This window comes from Bos mutus, chromosome 11 (assembly GCF_027580195.1).
Source record: "Bos mutus isolate GX-2022 chromosome 11, NWIPB_WYAK_1.1, whole genome shotgun sequence".
Taxonomy (NCBI): Eukaryota; Metazoa; Chordata; class Mammalia; order Artiodactyla; family Bovidae; genus Bos; species Bos mutus.
The window spans coordinates 558,232-573,750 of record NC_091627.1 but is presented as its reverse complement, the minus strand read 5'-3'; the positions used below and the strand labels follow the sequence as shown (position 1 = coordinate 573,750).

Here is a 15,519-nt window from a genome sequence, read left to right as displayed (position 1 = left end):
CCTGATGCAAAGAAGTGACTCATTGGAAAAGACCCTGATGCTGGGAAAGATTGAGGGCAGGAGGAGAAGGGGACGACAGAGGATGAGATGGTCGGATGGCATCACTGACTCGATGGACAAGAGTCTGAGCAAGGTGCAGGAGTTGGTGATGGAGAGAGAGCCCTGGTGTGCTGCAGTCCATGGGGTCACAGAGTCAAACACGGCTGAGTGAGTGAACTGAACTGACTGAATGCAATGCCAAGTTATGCCCCCCTCACCAGCTCAAGGTAATCAGAAACTGCCTGCTCACTGGAACAACACTCAGCATTCTTCAGATGAAGGTAACAGAATAGAGTCCCTGCAGCATATCATTCATGATGTTCAGAGGTAATATAAAAATCACAAAGGAAAGTGCAACCTGTAGGTAAGGGGGAAGAATACAGAAAAGCACTTGACAGAAAGCAAGCTGAAGGCGGCTCAGAGGTTGGATTTAGCAAAGACTGTAACACAACTATCATAAGTGTGTTAAAAAGACGAATGAAAATCACGCTCAGAAAGTTACAGGATAATACGATCTTCATGAAACAGAGAGGCAGAAATGGAAATCACATGAACCTACATAGAAGAACGGGAGCCCCTGACGGCTCAGCAGTAAAGAATCCACCTGCCAATGCAGGAGATGTGAGTTCCATCCCTGCATCAGGAAGATCCCTAGAAAAGAAAACGGCAACCCACTCTAGCCTTCTTGCCTGGGAAATCCCATGGACAGAGGAGCGGAGCGGGCTACGGCCCACGGGGCTGCAAGTGAGCTGGACTGAACCACAACAACAATAAAGAACTAGATGGCAGTTCTCCAATAAAACACATACAAGTACGACTCAAACGGAAAACCCACTGACTGGGCTTGACAGTAGACTGGAGATGGCAGATTAAAGAGTCAGTGAATTTGAAGACAGGTCAATGGAAATTAGGGCCTCCCTGGTGGCTCAGACGGTAAAGAATCCGCCTGCAATGCAGGAGACCTGGGTTTGATCCCTGGTCAGGAAGATCCCCTGCAGAAGGGAATGGCAACCCACTCCAGTATTCTTTCCTGGAGATTCCCATGGACAGAGGAGCCTGGTGGGCTACCGTTTATGGGGTTGCAAAGAGTCAGACACGACTTAGTAACTAAGCACGCAGTCAAAATTATCGTATCTAAAGAGGGCGGAAGAGTAAAGAAAAAAAAGCGACACCACTTCTTCCCTGTTGATTCCTTGCAAAGCCTTCACGAACGGGACTGAGCACCACAACCCTCCCCAGGAAGTTCAGACAAGCTGGAGGAGGGCCGCCTGCTCCCGGGGGCAGCCCCTCCCGAGCTTCTGCCGAGCCTCTGCCGCCCGTCTTGGTCTGGACGGCTGCTCTCCAGCCTGGCGCCTCCCGCCCCGCTTCTGCCCAGCGCGTCCTGCATCCCTGACCTCGAAGCCTCCATGTTCTGTCTCCTCCTGACTCCAGAGGAGCACATTCTCCACAAGCTTCCTGAGAATAACTGCAAGGGGGGGATGTGCCACTGCTCTCGGCTATCTGCAAGTGTCTTCACAGGCCCCCAGCCTGGCTAGAAGCCTGGCTGGGCCTGGCTGTGGGTGAGGAGCCATCCCCAGGAGTGGTGGTGATGGTCCTTCCCGTGGTGCTGCGAGCTCTGAACCACCTGCCTCCTGACTGCAGCTGGGACTCTGCTCCCCTCCTGGGGCACCTCCCCTGCCAGCCTGCAGGTGCCAGGAGGGACGGACGGGGCAAGGTCTGCTAGGCACCCCTGGATTCTCTGCTCTTGGGGTTACTCTGACTCGGACGCTGGGCTTCCTGGAAGAACCTCTAATTTTCTTATGTCTCCTCTTCTCTGCCTTTGGGGGAGATTTCTTGACTTTTATTTTGCCACTCTTTCGTTAATTACTCATTCCTACTACCAGAATTTTAATAACATCCACGAGTTCCGTCTCCCTTCACCCCCAAGGACCCGGTGGCTTCCGCGTGCTTTGTTGGTCGGTATGGATGCCTCCCTCCCTTCACGGCCCCTTTCCTCAGGTCTGAGGGCTGCGGCCTACCCTGCAGGCCCTGGACAGCTGCTGGGCCAGGGGGGAAGGCACTCCTGGGAAGAGCCTCCCTGGGGGCACCGGTGCCTGGAGGAGCGGTCTGTCGGGAAGGAACCCTCCCTCCCCACCTGGGGTCTTGGGTGCCCAGCCCATGCAGATGTCCCCGAGGCTCTGTCTCCAGCTCCAGCCTCCCGGGCTCTGCAGTGGCTGGGCCAGCCCTCACTCGTGACAGGCCTCTCCCCCTGTCCTCAGCGTTTGCTTTCCTCCTGTCTACGGTCACCTGAATGGACCTGGAGTGAGGCAGGCAATCCAGCCTGTTTGCCCAGGAACCACTGGGAAAAACCCAGCTGCCCGCCCCTGCCTACCCCTTGCTGGGACCTAATCCCAGATGCCTTCTGCCCACCTCCCACCCCAAGTCTGGCCCAACCCTGGGAGGACTGCCACTCCCGGCGGCTGGGGTCTCTGATACAGCACCCTCTCTCTGGGGGGCCGGTTCTCCCACCTGCCACACCCTCAGGGCACCCATGGAGTGGGTGCAGGCAGGTGTTTGCACCAGGAGGGGGAGGGCAGTGCTGCGTGGCCGGGCAAGGCCAGAGCCGGGCTCTGGGCCCCTCTGCAGGCAGTGCCGTCCCGGGTCCTGCCCACACTGGGGCCCGGCCAGGGCGCAACAGGACGAGCGCGTCCTGTGCGTGGGCAAGTGCCGCTCATACCCCTCGCCCTCCTGTCTGGCATGTCCACTGTCTGTCCGTCCCCTGGGGCCCCGGAGCAGCGCTGGGCACAAAGGCTGGTCCAGCTTCATGGCCCGCTGTGCCTCTGTGACCCCACTGTGACCCCACCAACTCCGCGACCTGTCTGGCCTGAGGTCAGACAGGTCCCCAGGGGGGGACCCTGGGGCCAGCCAGAGGGTCCCGAACAGGAGGGGCTGGAGACGGTGCAGGGCCCCTCCCTAGGAGCCCAGCCTGGCTCCTCCTCACGTCACCCCCATCGGCCAGGCCCCACCCAGGGCCCTGGGCTGAGTGCGCGTCTGGCCAGGCAGGCTCCATGTGGTCAACACTGTCGCTGGCTGTTCCTGGAGCCCCTGACCCTGCACAGCACACAGCCACGGCCACCCACCGACCCAGCCAATGAGCCCTGAGGCAGCGAACTCCTGGTGGGGCTGGGGTTGGGACCCATGCACGGCTGAGAGCAATCAGCTGCTTTTAGGAGACTCCAAACAGGCTCCTCTCCTGGCCTCCAGTCTGCTGCAGGCAGGGCCCATGGTTGCCGTGGGGGCTTCTGAGAGGGTCTCCAGCCCATAGCTCCCTCCGTCCCAGCACAGTCCAGCCCCCAGGCCACTCCACCCTTGTGTGACCCCAGGGACATTTCCTCTGTGAAAAGATGGAGGCTTTATTTTAGTAGTAAAGACCACCAGCATGAAAAAATCTGATAGAGAGAGGAGCCTGGCAAGCTACAGTCCAAAGGGTTACAGTCGGACACAAGTGAACATGCACACGGAGGGAACACGTGTAAAGACGAGCAGCAGCGAAGGCCCGTCTGCCCAACCTCCGCCCTCCAGGGGAACCTGGGCCCAGCAGGGCCCCACGCCGCATGCTCTTTCCATGTGAGCCAGTCAGGGTTTGTCCAAGCACAAGGCCTCGATGGCCTTCTTTCCACTGCAGGCATCCACTTTGCTGGTCAGATATGCAGATGATACCACTGTAACGGCAGAAGGTGAAGAGGAACTAAAGAGCCTTGATGAAAGTGAAAGAGGAGAGTGAAAAACCTGGCTTAAAACTCAACACTCAAAAAACTAAAATTATGGCATCCAGTTCCATCACTTCTTGGCAAATAGGTGGGGAAAAAATGAAAACAGTGAGAGACTTTATTTTCTTGGGCTCCAAAATCACTGCGGATGGTGGCTGCAGCCATGGAATTAAAAGATGCTTGCTCTTTGGAAGAGAAGCTATGACCAACCTAGACAGCGTATTAAAAAGCAGAGACTTTACTTTGCCGACAAAGGTCCATGTAGTCAAAGCTATGGTTTTCCCAGTAGTCACGTGCAGACATGAGAGTTGGACCTAAAGAAGGCTGAGCAATGAAGAACTGAATGTTTTCAAATTGTGGTGCTAGAGAAGACCCTTGAGAGTCCCACTGGACTGCGAGGAGATCAAACCGATAAACCCTAAAGGAAACCAACCCTGAATATCCGTTGGAAGCACTGATGCTGAAGCTCCAACACTTTGGCCACCTGATGCGAAGAGGCACCTCATTAGACTCTAACGCTGGGAAAGACTGAGAGCGGAAGGTGGCTACAGGATGAGATGGTTGGATGGCATCATCGACTCAATGGACGTGAGTCTGAGCAAACCCTGGGAGATAGTGAAGGACAGGGAAGTGTGGCATGCTGCAGTCCATGGGGTCACAAAGAGTCAGACATGACTGAATGACTGAATATCAACAACCAGGAAGGGGGCAGATGACCCAACGGCTCTGCTGTGGGAGGGTGTGTTTTCCAATCTTCTCAACTAGGGCTAACCTCTACAATTCCAAGGTTTTTCTGTGGGTATATTTCCACCTCCCTCTGCGGGGCCACTTTCCCACTTTCTTTCAGGGCATGGTGCCGCCTGGCCACGTGAGGCAGGCGATGGTCTCTGCTCTCAGGCCAGCCCCAGGTCAGGCGGACAGACCCAGACCTTCCTTGGCCAGCAGAGCTCAGCTCTGGTCTGTTCCCGAGCCCCAGAATCTGAAATCAGCAACTACGTGCTTCTGAGATTGAAAACAGCTGGCAGCTACCAAGTTCAAGTTCAGCCCACTGCAGCCCTTATAAACTGACCTCATTTGAAAATGAAGCAGGCTGCAGTGGTGGTGCTGGGCTTGCAGCGCACACCAGGCAAACAGGCCGTCCCGGGACGGGAGCCCTGGGCGCGCACCTCCTCTAGTTTTTTAACTTTCTCTAAATCAGTCACCAAATACAACTCATTCAGGGTTGTGATTCTGCTGAAAGGGGCTAGGCTGAGCCACATCCCTGCAGGGAGGCCTGGCATGTGACCGGAGGTCCTCCTCAAAGATCCCTGCTCGCCCCCAAGGCTCCTGCTTCTCAGCTCCGCCCCACACCTGGGCGGGGAACCCCTGTCAGACACCAAACCCACCGAAACGGACTCAAACGAGAGGAGGGGGCAGGGGGGTTCCAGAGAGAAGCCCGGCCAGACTGCTTCCTCCTGAGAGGTGGCTGGATTATCTACCTGGGAGCCTCCCGGGAGCCAGCCCGTGCTGCCACAAATTCCAGGCGATCAGGGCCCCCAGCTGTGCCTCCATCCTCCTGCTTGGCACGCTGACCAGGCTGGCCCCCCAAGCAGACGCGTCCTGAACTCTGCCCTCAGTCAGGCCCGAGGAGACCCAGAGGAGGAAGAGGACACCAGCAGGCCCTAACCCTCGGGGAAGCTGCCGCCTCCAGCGGAGCCCCCAGCCCCGTGTGAGGCAGAAGGGGGCTCAGAGCAGGTGCTCGTGGGCGTGTCCCTTCCTGGCCCCGCTTCCCCCCCCGCCCCGCCCTTCAACCCCTCACATCCAAAGGAGGCCAGGTTGGGGTGCGTCCTTCGGGCCTGTCGTCCCCCTCAAAGCGGCTTTGTGAACGGGTTGTGCCCCAGCCTCGAAGCCTGAGACCCCATGGGAGCCCAGAGGACGAGTCCTGGCTCGGGGGGCACAGCGAGGAGTGGAGGGCCCAAGTTTCTGATCCCAAGCTGCCTTTCAAGCAGCCAGACAGCAGGGCTTTAGGGCCCGCAGGAGTCACGCTGCTGCCCAGGTCCAGGCCTCTGTCCATCCCTCCACCCGCCGGCCCAGGAGAGCGCAGCAGGAGGCCTTCTCTCCGCCCGCGGGGAGTGACGGGGTCCGCGCCGCACGCCGGCTGGGAGGCCCCGTCCCGCTCCCGTCGCTACGTCTCTGTTGTTTCCACAAACACGGGGCGCTGGCTGCGTGTCCCCGCAGGCATTCCCTGCGCCTCCACAGCGGCCAGGGGGCACGCGGGCGTGGCAAGGGGGCTGCCGGGCCCAGGCTCCGGCTCCCCGGGAGGACCCGAGCAGGAGCTCGGCGGGGCGGGGCTCAGCGCGGGATCCGGCGGCCCGAGGCCGCTCCTCGCCCGCAACCCGGCAGGCCGCCTAGTGCAGGAAACTGCCGGCTTCTCTACGCCGGCTGCGCTCGGGAATAGGAGCGCAGGGCGCACTAGGCGTACATAAAGTGTGTCATGAAAACTAGCTTGCCTCTTTCACAGAAAATTTAAAGGCACACCTGTGGCTCAGGTAATTCTGCTGGACACACTGCTCTGGAGAAACGCCGCTGACCAGGGAGGAGGGTGGCCCTGGCGGCCCGACTGCCTCCCCACCGCGATACCGGGGCCTCGGCAGGACGGGCGGATGCCCGGCTCCTCAGCCACTGCTCCGCGTAACGGCCGCAGGAGTCACCCTGCTGTCCCCACTGCAGGACGCGGTCACCATGCCAGAGCCGCCCCGGACCCCCGAGACACAGGGGCGGAAGGCCGGGCCCCTGCGGATGGGGCCGCTCAGGCCTCTTCAGTGAAGCAACAGCACTGACGGGGGCGCCCCTAAAACACAATTCAGCGTGTGTGCGTTCATCTCAGTGACGCTTTTAAAGCTTCATGGAGATGTAATCCACAGACTGTGGAACTGACTTCTTAAAGTGGACAACTCAGCATCTCTAATATATTCAGGCATGGGCAACCGTCACCCCTGACCCAGAGCCACCGTTACCCGAAGATCACTGCCCCCGCCCCAGGCCTGGCAGCTCCACCTGGTCAGGACACCTTGTGAAAACAGAGCCATCCTTTCTCATCCAGCTCCGTACACTCAGCACAGGGCTTGTCCACACCGCGGGGCATCTGCTGTGGACCCAGCCGTGGCCCGTGTGGATGCCTGCCGGCCTCTCTGCAGTGTGCCAGGCCAGACGCGGCTGGCATTCGACTCTGGGGAACCTGTGGGCGCCTCCAGGGCAGCAGCTGCGGGAGACTCCCCTCGTAGGCGGGTCTTCACGTAGCGTCCTCGCCAACACTGGGCGATACTGGGCAGTCCGTCCTTCTCACTCCCTCTTTCCCAGGGGCTTGATTCTTAACTTCTTGATTTGACTTCAGGATTGTTCCTTTCTTTAAAAATCAGACTCATCAACTCTAAACACAGACAGTGACTTTCAGGGACACCGCGGTGGTGGTCTCTGGCCCCCTGGATCACCGCCCTGGCCTCCCACGGCGCAGCGCTTTCCCTGCAGCACACAGGAACCAGCCCTGGGAGTCTCGGCCACAAAGCTCTTCAGTACCCTTTCTCACTGGGTGCCAGGCGGCGGCAGGAGCAGGGGCAGAGGTCAGCGGTCAGCAGCCCCACCATCTGGGTGGAGGTTCCTGCTCCCTGCCTGTTCTGACTGAGGCTGGTCACAGCTTTTCTTCCAAGGAGCAAGCAAACCCCAGTCTCCTGCATTGCAGGCTGATTCTTTGCCACTGAGCCACCTGGGAAGCACCTTAAAAATTGCATTTTACATTGACTATTTAATGTCACGGGGACAAAGCCTCCCCATGTGGCACGAAGCTGTCACCAAAGCAGCTGCTGGGAATAAAGGGCCTCGGGCCCCGGCCCACTCGGCACTGGGGCCACCTACCGGCCCTCTGGGTCTTCTCTTTCACTCTCTGAATCTTCTAGATATTACACGATGAACACACTCCACCTCGTATTCATGAAAAAGTAATCAAACCACAAAGTTATTTTTGAAAGTTAAACTACGATGGACTCTTAGCTCTAGAGAGGAGTTGGGCACCCACCTGGGCACCCAGGATTATGAGCTGCAAGGCGGGCCTCTCCTGTCGCCGCCTCTCCATGCTGCCAGGCACACCTACCGTCTCGAGGGGCGGCTGGTGGTCCTGCCTCGGGGTGACCCAGGCTGCAGCCAGGGCTGGGGGCTGGGACCCCAGGCCCAGACAGCGAGCATTTCTGAGCCCAGCTGGTCTTCGCCCACCGCCTACTCCAACCCCCCTCCCCCAGGCCTGTTCTGACAGGAGGCCCTGATTTCTGAGGAGGTTCCCATGTTTATTACTGTAACGTCAGGGTTCGGTGTATATGCCGTTTACGTGTGTGGCTCTCACCTTTCGTGAGTGTTCAAAATTTTTTTCACTTTCATTTTCCCTTAATTACTCTTAGCAAAAGGTTGTATCATTGGTCTTTTCAAAGAACTAGTTTTGGGGGACTTCCCTGGTGGCCCAGTGATTAGGACTTGGTGCTGTCACTGCCGTGGCCTGGGTTCGATCCCTGGTTGGGAAACTAAGATCTCTCAAGCTCTACCAGTTCAGTTCAGTCACTCAGTCATGTCTGACTCTTTGTGACCCCATGGACTGCAGCACACCAGACTCCCCTGTCCATCACCAACTCCCGGAGTTTACTCAAACTCACATCCATCGAGTCGGTGATGCCATCCAACCATCTCATCCTCTGTCGTCCCCTTCTTCTCCTGCCTTCAATTTTTCTAGCATCAGGGTCTTTTCCAATGAGTCAGTTCTTTGCATCAGGTGGCCAAAGAATTGGAGCTTCAGCTTCAGCATCAGTCCTTCCAATGAATATTCAGGACTGATTTCATTTAGGATGGACTGGTTTGATCTCCTTGCAGTCCAACAGATTCTCAAGAGTCTTCTCCTACACGGCAGTTCAAAAGCATCAATTCTTTGGAGTTCAGCTTTCCTTATAGTCCAACTCTCACATCCATACATGACTACTGGAAAAACCATAGCTTTGACTAGATGGACCTTTGTCAGCAAAGTAATGTCTCTGCTTTTTAATATGCTGTCCAGGTTGGTCATAGCTTTTCTTCCAAGGAACAAGCGTCTTTTAATTTCACTGCTGCAGTCACTATCTGCAGTGATTTTGGAGCCCCCAAAAATAAAGTCTGTCATTATTTCCATTGTTTCCCCATCTATTTGCCATGAACTGATGGGCCCGGATGCCATGATCTTAGTTTTCTGAATGTTGAGTTTTAAGCCAACTTTTTCACTCTCTTCTTTCACTTTCATCAAAAGGCTCTTTAGTTCTTCTTCACTTTCTGCCATAAGGGTGGTGTCATCTGCATATCTGAGGTTATTGATATTTCTCCTGGCAATCTTGATTCCAGCTTGTGATTCATCCTGCCTGGCATTTCACATGATGTACTCTTCATAGAAGTTAAATAAGCAGGACGACAATATACCGCCTGACATACTCCTTTCTCAATTTGGAACCAGTCTGCTATTCCATATCCTGTTCTAACTGTTGCTTCTTGACCTGGATACAGGTTTCTCAGGAGGCAGGTAAAGTGGTCTGGTATTCCCATCTCTTTTAAGAATTTTCCCACAGTTTGTTCTGATCCACACAGTCAAAGGCTTTAGCGTAGTCAAAGAAGCAGAAGTAGATGTTTTTCTGGAATTCTCTTGCTTTTTCTATGATCCAGCAGATGTTGGCAATTTGATCTCTGGTTCCTCTGCCTTTTTCGAATCCAGCTTGAACATCTGGAAGTTCTCCATCCATGTACTCTTGAAGCCTAGCTTGGAGAATTTTGAGCATTACTTTGCTGGCATGTGAGATGAGTGCAATTGTGCGGTAGTTGGAACATTCTCTGGCATTGCCTTTCTTTGGGACTCAAGTTGCACGACATGGCCAAAAATTTAAAAAGAACTAGCTTCTGGTTTTACTAATTTTATATCTCCTGATTTAAGTATTTAATTAACTTTTCTCTTTTTTTTCTTCAGATATATATATATATTTTCAGATTCTTTTCCAATATAGATTATGAAAAGATATTGAATATAGTTCTCTGTGCTGTACAGTAAATAGATGCTTGGTGTTTATCTGTTTTACATAGAGTTGTGTGTACCCGTCAATTCAGAACCCTAACCTATACCCCCTTTCCGCTTGGGTCGTCACAGGTCTGTCATCTACATCTGCGTCTGTTTCTGTTTCACTGGTAAGTTCATTCACGTCATATTTTAGATTCCACATGTAAGAGACATCGTGTGCTGTTGTCTTTGACCTACTTTGCTGCTGCTGCTAAGTCACTTCAGTCGTGTCTGACTCTGTGCGACCCCATAGACGGCAGCCCACCAGGCTCCCCCGTCCCTGGGATTCTCCAGGCAAGAACACTGGAGTGGGTTGCCATTTCTTTCTCCAATGCAGGAAAGTGAAAAGTGAAAGTGAAGTCGCTCAGTCGTGTCCGACCCTCAGCGACCCCATGGACTGCAGCCAACCAGGCTCCTCCATCCGGGATTCTCCAGGCAAGAGCACTGGAGCGGGTGCCACCGCCTTCTCCGTTGACCTACTTTACTTAGTATGATAATGTCTAGGTCCATCCATGCTGCTGCAAACAGCATCATTTCATTCGAAGTTTTCCTCTATATTAATTCCTCCTGCTTCCTTCCGTTTCTTCTGTTTATTTTTGACTTTGGTGGGGGGGGGGCTGGTTTGCTCTCCACCAGAGATGAATGCTTTCTGGTTAAATGCAGGCTTCTTGGATTTGCCTTTTGTTGTAACAGCCCTGACGGTCCTCTTCCCTCTGGCTGGCCCTCCTCCCTGGAGGCCCCCAGGCCGGCCCTTCCCTCTGGACTCCAGAAGCCACTGGAGTGGTTCTGGGGCACTGTCCGTCTGGGGCAGCACTCGCTGGCTGCTCTGTTGGCTCCACGTGACGCACGCTTCTTCTTTTCAGGCTGTTTCTGGCTCCAGGTTTGTCGCTGCCAGTTCGCATCATGTTTCCTCCCCCTTCCTCACACTCTGGCTTCTCCTGGAGATGGGGCACAACCTGGGGGTGGGCCCTGGCCGCAGAGCTGTCGTGGGCAGGATGCCACATGGCTGTGCAGGGGGCCTGCGAGTGGGAACTGGCTCGGGGAGCAGCAGCAGCGTGGCCTCTGCTCTGAAACTGCATGAGGGGCTCCGTCTGTGAGAGCAGAGACAGGTGAGGAGCCGCCTGCAGGTCCAGGGCACCCGACGCCCGGCTCCCTGGAGACGCAGCCCTTCCCCACAGCGTCCTGCAGGACAGAACTACAAGTTCCCCTGTTTATAGTCTCCTTTCGGCTCCGAACCTCCAGGAGACGAATCCTGAGCCACCTGCGTGCATGGCTGCCCTGGTGTGCAGACTGCCCCGGGTGGGAAGCCCTGCTCGCGTCTGAACGCGCCCCTCCCGGCATGCTGCCTTTCCTTCCATAGGGCTTCCTGGGGGGCGGGACTGGCCCTCAGTACCCAGGTTCTCTGTCGGCGGTCCCTGAGCAGCGGAAGCGGCGGGTGTGCTGAGCCCCCAGGAACTGTGGTCACCCAGCACTGGGTCAAGGAGCTCTCCACGGGCTCGTGTGACGGGCACAGCCTGAGGAACCCAGGCTCCGCGCGGGGACCATGGACACCAAGCGCCTCTGTCACGTGTGAGCCTACATTTATTTTCTGAGAGAAAAATCTTATCTGGCATTTAGCTTTTTTCTTGGACGTGCCTATTGTTTAAAAAGGGGAAAAACAAACAAAAACAAACAAACAAAAAAAACCCCAACCACTTGTATTGGGCTAAAATCAATTCCCAAATATCCAAAACTCCTGCCCATTTGATTGACCCCTGAGCTCCAGAATTAACCAGCTATTAAGTTTCTTGGGAAGCAAGTTCCAGCACTAAGCTGGCCTCTGAGCTGAGTCCTTACCTCAGGAACCGGTTCCCTCTCCCGGGCTCCCTCCGGCGTGTGTTCCCTCACACACTCACGTGTGAGCTGTGTGCTCCAAACGGTCTCAGCAGTGCTGGTGACGTGAGCGGCCGGGAGCTCTCACGGCCAGAGGTGGAACAGTGTCCTGACGGAAGCTGCTCCCAACGCCTCCACTGCTGCTGGGAAGTAGATTTTAGCTCAGACACAATGAAGTGTTTCTGAACCACCTTCTTCAGAGCTGGAAGAACCTTAGCGGTCACTGAATCACTCCAACTTTCAGAGTATCTGTAAAACAGAAAAACTTGTAATTGAAACCTTCTTAAGGATTTTTTTAATTAAACATTTCATTTTGAGATGACTATAGATATGCATGTACTTGTAAGAAATAATAAAGAGACGTCCCATCTACCTTTCACCCCAAATCACAAGCAGGGCATCGTGTGGATTAGAGGAGAGCCAGAGCACGGCAGTGCCACGGAGCCCTCGCTGCCCTCTGCAGTCGCCCCAAGGCCCTGATCTGCGAGCGGCCCTGGCAACGCTGGTCGCATCTCCGTTCACACCGTCTGTCATTTCAGGAAAGTTGCACGGATGGAACCACACAGTCTGGCCTCTGTGCATCTGCGCTCACTTGGCACACTCCCCTAAGACACACACGAGTCGCTGTGTGCGCCCAGGGCCCAACCCTTTTGCAGAGTGGGCTCCTGTGGTGTGGACGCAGGGGCCGCTTGGCAAGCACCCCCAAGGGCGTCTAGTCTGCTTCCAGCTCTGGGCCGTGAGGAGGCAGAGCTGCAGCGCCACAGGGGCAGGCACCGCGATGTCACTTCTTTCATCTTCATTTTTTGGGGGCCATGCCTCAGAGCATGTGGGATTTCAGTTCCTGGACCAGGGATTGAACCTGTGCTCCCCGCATTGGACGTGTGGAGTCTTAACCACTGGCCTGCCAGGGAAGTCCCTTTTTTCATTCTTTTATTGTGAAAATAGAAAAACACAAGATTAGTGGGCACAGAGGACAGCCAGACGGTAATTCAAGGGACCTGGGGGAGCATGTGCCCAGAGGAGGTGGAAGGGGCAGGGAACACAGGAGACCCAAAGGACATGTGTCCCAGAGGCCAGGCACCGAGGAGGGATGAGTCAAAGGAGGCCGCCAGAAACCCTGACAGGAGTTTGGGCAGCACCCCGGCAGGATCAAGAATAAAAAGCATTATGGAAAGACAGTCAAAGAGCTACGCCGAATGACCGCCTGACCCAGCAAAGCCACTCCTGGGGGTGCACCCAAGAGCACAGAGAACACAAGGCCACAGAAACACCCACAGTGTGTGACTCACAAGAGCCAGACAGCGGGGCCCCTTGGAGTGCCCCAGCGGGGGTCGGTTTGATCAACAAAATGGGTCCGTCCACACAATGGAAATGACTCAGCCTGAAAAGGAACGAAGCACTGATCCTCCTGCAATGTGTGCGGACCTCAAGCACATGATGCTGAGGGGGAGATGCCAGATAGAAATCTACATGCTTTGTGATTGTGTTTATATGAATAGTCCAGAAGAGGTGAATCCAGACACTGGATGACTGGTTGCCTCAGGCAGGGATGACGGGGGGGGGGGGAGCTGTGGTGGTGCTGCAGTGGGGGATGCATTAGGGGCGATGGTGGCACAGCTCTGTGAATCTGACAAAAACACAGAATTGTACATTTTAAAATGAGCTGTATGATTTGTGAAGCACATCTCAGTATCTAAAAATCACCCGGCAAAGGAAACGGAGACGCTAAATCCTGCCGATTCTTAAAAGGAGTCTGGCTGTAAAGGAGCAAGGAGACACGTGGGCTGAGGGCGGGGGCTTTCTGTTCAAGGTGGGAAGAAACACAGGACATCCGTATAGAGGGGAAATGACACCTGGGGGGAGTGCCCCCGGGAGACACACTGGGGACGGGGTAGTGCTCCGAGGGGCAGGCACGTTCTCAGGGAGGAGGCAGATCTGGGGTGCAGGCACCGGGGATCCCTTCCAGCTGGGAGGCAGGATGGGTGGAGGTGAGGCCAAGGAGGGGAGGGAAGAGACTGGGCCGGGGAGGGGCGAGCTCCCAGGGCATGAGCCACGTGACCCACCTGAGGCTTGAGGTTATTGTGGACAGAGACAGGCCAGTGGGGCCAGGCTTCTCCTGCTGAGACAGAGGGACCAGGACCTGGACAAGAGTTTGGGGGGCGCTCCTTGGAAGAAAAGTTATGACCAACCTAGACAGCATATTACTTTGCCAACAGAGACATTACTTTGCCAACAAAGGTCTGTCTAGTCAAAGCTATGGTTTTTCCCGTGGTCATGTATGGATGTGAGAGTTGGACTATAAAGAAAGGTGAGCACCGAAGAACTGATGCTTTTGAACTGTGGTGTTGGAGAAGACTCTTGAGAGCCCCTTGGACGGCAAGGAGAGCAAACCACTCAATCCTAAAGGAAATCAGTCCTGAATATTCATTGAAAGGACTGATGCTGAAGCTGAAACTCTAATACTTTGGCCACCTGATGTGAAGAACTGACTCATTGGAAAATACCCTGATTCTGGGAAAGATTGAGGGCAGGAGGAGAAGGGGAAGAGGAAGAGATGGTTGGATGGCATCACCGACTCGATGGACATGAGTTTGAGCAAGCTCTGGGAGTTGGTGATGGACAGGGAAGCCTGGCATGCTGCAGTCCATGGGGTTGCAGAGAGTCGGACACAATTTAGCAACTGAAGTGAACTGAACTGGTCGGTGGGGGCTTGGTGGGTAGAGGGCATGAGCTGCAAGGACAGGTGTGGGTGGGGGGCTGCAGGAAGGAGGAGGCCCAAGTGGGCGGGTGGGAGGGTGCAGCTGAGCTCAGGGACCCTCAGGGCTGCAAGGGTCCTGAGGCTGTACCAGGCAGGGCGGTGGGAGGCCTGGGGCTGGGAGGTCTGGTCTGAGGAAGGGAGCGTCCACACGGGAATTCGGGGAGGAGAGAAGCACGTGAGAAGTGGGGCTCTGCCCAGCTCCACACCAACAGTTTGGGAACCTCAGTGCCCCAATGGTGAGAGGGCAGCCTCCTCAGGGGCGCACGGCCCAGGAGGGCTTCCCAGTCGACAAGCATCATCTCGCAGCCCTGTTGGCTTGTCCTCAGTGACTTTGGTCCTCAGGGAAGGAAGCAGAGTCACAGCCCCAACTGAGCAGGGAGGGTGGCCAAAGTCGGAGGCAGGTGGCTCTCTGCCAGCCGCCCAGGACACACACCTCCCCGGACCCTGGAGGATGCTCAGGCATAAGGGCAGAGCCTGTGTCCGGCAGAGTTTCCAGGGTTCGTGCAGTGATGGGAACGTTTCTGCGCCAGCATCGAAAGGCCGCGGTGCCCAGGTGTTTGGTCAAAGAGTCACATGTTGCAGTGAAAGCATTTTTCAGATGAGATTAACATTTAAAACAGTAGACAAAGCGATAGAAAGCAGACCCTCCGTGGCAGGGGTGAAAGGGCGAAGACAGGCCCCTGAGGAGGGACGCTGCGGCTCTCCCAGCCTGTGGGCGCCTCAGACAGATGCAGCCCCCACAGCTGCCGGAGCGCGTCCTCCCCGCCGGCCACCCTCTGTGAAGGCCCTGGGGCACCGTGGGGCTGAGAGAGCCGCGTGAGACGCAGAGGGAGCCCCGCGGGACGCGAGCGGCGCCGGGCGGCCGGGCACCCGCAGGGCCCCGCCTCCGCCGGGACAGAGCCCCAGCGCCCCGAGGGCGGCCCGCGTCACCCCGAGGGCGGGCGCACAGCCCTGGCGGCTTCCGCTTTCCCTGTGGAGAAGAAGGGGCTTCCGGTGTTCACGGTGTGGCACCG

General features: G+C 56.0%; 1 protein-coding gene across 4 annotated transcripts in view; it reads right to left on the bottom strand.

The window, feature by feature from the left end:
* Positions 1–15,519, bottom strand: part of EXD3 (exonuclease 3'-5' domain containing 3) — a 79,615-nt gene that overhangs the window by 63,700 nt on the left and 396 nt on the right. For all 4 annotated transcript variants that reach the window (XM_070378595.1, XM_070378594.1, XM_070378596.1 and 1 more), the window contains exon 2: positions 11,713–11,997. The gene's annotated coding sequence lies outside the window, so the exon portion shown is untranslated. The remainder of the gene's footprint in view (positions 1–11,712; positions 11,998–15,519) is intronic.